The sequence below is a fragment of the Phragmites australis genome, chromosome 22 (assembly GCF_958298935.1).
Source record: "Phragmites australis chromosome 22, lpPhrAust1.1, whole genome shotgun sequence".
Taxonomy (NCBI): Eukaryota; Viridiplantae; Streptophyta; class Magnoliopsida; order Poales; family Poaceae; genus Phragmites; species Phragmites australis.
This window is the reverse complement of record NC_084942.1, coordinates 6,157,682-6,161,205: the sequence shown is the minus strand read 5'-3', so window position 1 is coordinate 6,161,205 and position 3,524 is coordinate 6,157,682. Positions and strand designations below refer to the sequence as shown.

The window sequence follows — 3,524 nt, the reverse complement described above, 5'->3', positions numbered from 1 at the left end:
CCCTATACGACCTGAATCAATTAATAAGATAGGCAGTTATGCTGCCATTCATTTAAAAAAAGATCAATCTTTACTGTGAACCGAGCCAAGCAACCTGAGGAGTTGAGCTGGGCCTACAAGCGACATAGTAAGATATAAGGCCCATCGTACCGGGCCAGGTCAGCCCATGACCATGGAAGGATCCGGCACCGGTGCCAGTAGCAGGGCTGGAGCATTTTAGTCCCACACCGGCGAGGGGAGACGCGGCCGCTCTGGCGACGGCTTTAAAAAGGGTCGGGGTGCGGCCTTGGAAGCCATGATCCTTCAGGCAGTTAAAGGGAAATGAGGAGTGGTACGAACTCGCAAGTTTATGCGACGAGGGGTGCCCGCCCCAACTAAGCCTGTTACGACAACAGGGCACCCTCATGATTTACCATCTGATCCCGACCTCAAAGCGAAAAAATTACAAACATTTGCACGTATTTTAGGAAATTCTCTTTTTGTTTTGTTCCAACTGTTCTATTTGAAAAATATTTTTCGAGTTTCATCTTTTGCCTAATTTATAAGTCAGATGGGTTGGGTTTCATTTTCTCTTTCTTTTCAGCGTTTGGTAGAAAATGCTTCAGAGAACCCTTTTTCAGGTACTGGTTCAAAATGTAATGTTAATTGTATCCATGTAGTTCTTCTCGTTAGTAGATATGAGAAAATCTTGTTCGAGGTCTCCTTCCTCATCAATGCCGTAAAAAAGGCATTTCTTTCGATTCATCAAAGTAATTATTAAATGGCAACAAGTTAATTACATCAACAAGACCATATGTAAAAACGCCTTTCTGTATTTTTAATGAGAAGTTATTCTGATTCAGTGGCACTAGTAGTTCTGTTCTCTTGGACACGTTTCCTATAATTATAATTTTTAAAAGTTCTAGTTGTTGTGTAGTGGGTCTTATCTTATATCTCGCTACTTTCGTGAGACCTCAAACAAAAATAGAGAAACTATTTTCTAAACATGTTCTTTTAATTAGCAAAGTTGAAATTGTATTAAAATAAAATTTTCAAAAACCGTGCGTGGAGTCACTGCATTTGTCATCTTCACACAGTACTTGTCGCTGCTATCGAAAGGCACACTATCCTCCTTTACCACGGGTTTATCGTCGCCTCGACACCTAACATTATTTTTTGGGTCAAATTGGTCAAAGCATGGGTAAAATTAGGGGCTCACAATCCATCCAAACAACTTTTTTCAGCCCATGGCAAAAAAAAAAAAAAAAAAAAAAATTCAGGCCTGTATTTTACACCGGTTGTCCAAAACAGAGAAATCCTCTGAAGCGCATCTCTTCCAACCCAAGCCTATTTGCGTTGCTCCTCTCCGTTTCTAGCAAATGGGCACTCCAGGCGCTGCGGTCTGCTCTGTCAATGACAGCTAATATGATTATTTATCTTCTATTTAATTTCTAGAAGCAACGTAATTATAGATTGAGGCTGAGCCAGAGGAACAAACAAAAACTAGTTTGTATACGTTACTAATCATACATAAATTTCTCAAAAAACAATTAATTTCATCAAACTTAACTATCCTTACACAACAATATATTAATCGAACTGACAAACCTTCTAAACACACATATGACCAAATTAAGCAAAAAAAAAATCGCTAGAGTTTTAACGGTTACTGATCGAATCGAGCGATTTTTCGCTCCGCCATCAGCGCTGCCTCTGAGGTCAGTAACCGCTTCTTCTCGGTCGGTAACCAACCGTTATCGCTCAGTAACCGCTCCTTCTCGCTCGAGATGTACGCTGTCTCCACCGGATTTGCACGGCAGCGTGATGGATCTGGACAGCCAGGCGAGGAGGGTGAAGGTTTTTGCTATGAAACGAAGTAGGAAACTCTGAGTAGAGGAGGAGACCTCCTACGCCCTTATCCCATTGAGGTGAGGCGAAACGAACCGTTTGCACTGTACATTCGGTCCGTTTCAGACTTCTCTAATTTTTTGGCCTTTTTTTAACTCTCAATGTTTGATCACATATTTCGTGATGCAAACAATTTTTTTTTTCACATATAGTCTTAGAATTGTCTCTAGCTTTTTATGAATTTTTTTAATGAATTTTTTATTTTTTTAAATCCGATTTGAATTTTTTAATTCAAATTCGGAAATCGCTCGCATTATGAAACTAGAGCAGAACGATAAGGACGGTTATCGTGATTTTCGAGCGGTAATCATCGCATTTTGAACCCTGGTTATGGGTACGGGTGAAGCGGGTATTACACAAGGTTTACGTTACCGACCAGAGCTCGGTTACCGAGCTCCGACGCTAACCGAAAAATCACGATTACCGTGGTAACCGCTCGAATTTTCAAAAAATTTCGGACAAAATTCATTTGAATAAATTTTTAAATTGGGAGAAAAATCGCGATTTTAGCCGCTCGGTAACTGGTCGAATTGGATCGGTTACCGAGCGGTTTTTCCGATTTATCGAGTGGTTTTGTCAAATTTTCAGTATTATTGGTAACCGCTCGGTTTTCTCGATTTATCGAGCGGTTTTCTCGATTTTCAGTGAAGTTTAAACAAAAAATTCAAAATTTATCTCAATCTTGTAAAATCAATAACTAATTCATCTGAGCTTCAAATCAAGTGAAACAAATTTTGTTGATTTTCTTCTAGCATTATCTACATGATAAAAGTATTTATAATCATAAAAAGTTCAAAATTTTCTGTGAGAAAATGTATTTGTTAAACCAAGTTAAATACATAGTTTACTCTTTGCTAATCCAAAAATCATGAAACTAATTTTGTTAGTCTTCTTATATGATCCTATGTATTTTAAAAATATATGAACTCATAAATTAGTTATTGTAACATACATGATTGTGTAAATATATTGCGACTAGATTAATTCATAACTGGCCCATCACACCTCAAAAATTAGTGAAACCACTCTTATTAGTTTATTTATACTATGATTTACATAGAAAAAATAATAGTAGACATGAAAAAGTTAATTACAGTGCTGTTTCTTAATATATTCACTTTATGCTTGTGAACTTTGTAAAAATCATAGAGAAATTAATAAAACTCTAAATAAAGTGAAATCAATTTTAAAGATCCTCTTAAGATACGTTCTACACAAAAAATATGTGTTTGCATGTTAAACATTTCCTTAACATGAGTTAATAACCGAGCCGCATGTTTCAACTTTTTTTTTTTAACTTCCTCCCTATAGAATATGATGCAAACGACATTGTTTTTGAATTTTTTTCACAGAAGGTTTTAGAATTGTGTCTAGTTTTTTTAAAGATTTTTTTGAATTGTTTTGATTTTTTTTTATTTTTTTGAATTTTTTAATTCAAATTCAGTTACCGTTCGGTTTCTGAAACCAAGCTGGACCGAGATAGCTGGTTATCGTGATTTTTGCTCGGTAACTGTTGAATTTTCGAACCCTGGTATTACGTACCCACCTATACTCATGGGTGGAATCTAGTTAGGAAATATGCTTCTAATTAAGTTAGGAAATATGCTTCTAATTAAGTTAGGGTGTTAATGCATCGA

The 3,524-nt window shown here is 36.6% G+C and overlaps 1 non-coding gene across 1 annotated transcript; it reads left to right on the top strand.

The window, feature by feature from the left end:
• The first annotated feature begins 316 nt into the window (after nucleotides 1–316).
• Nucleotides 317–424, top strand: LOC133905597 (small nucleolar RNA Z279/snoR105/snoR108). The gene has a single exon (XR_009907649.1). It is a non-coding gene; the product is annotated as a small nucleolar RNA Z279/snoR105/snoR108 (small nucleolar RNA).
• The last annotated feature ends 3,100 nt before the right edge of the window (nucleotides 425–3,524 follow it).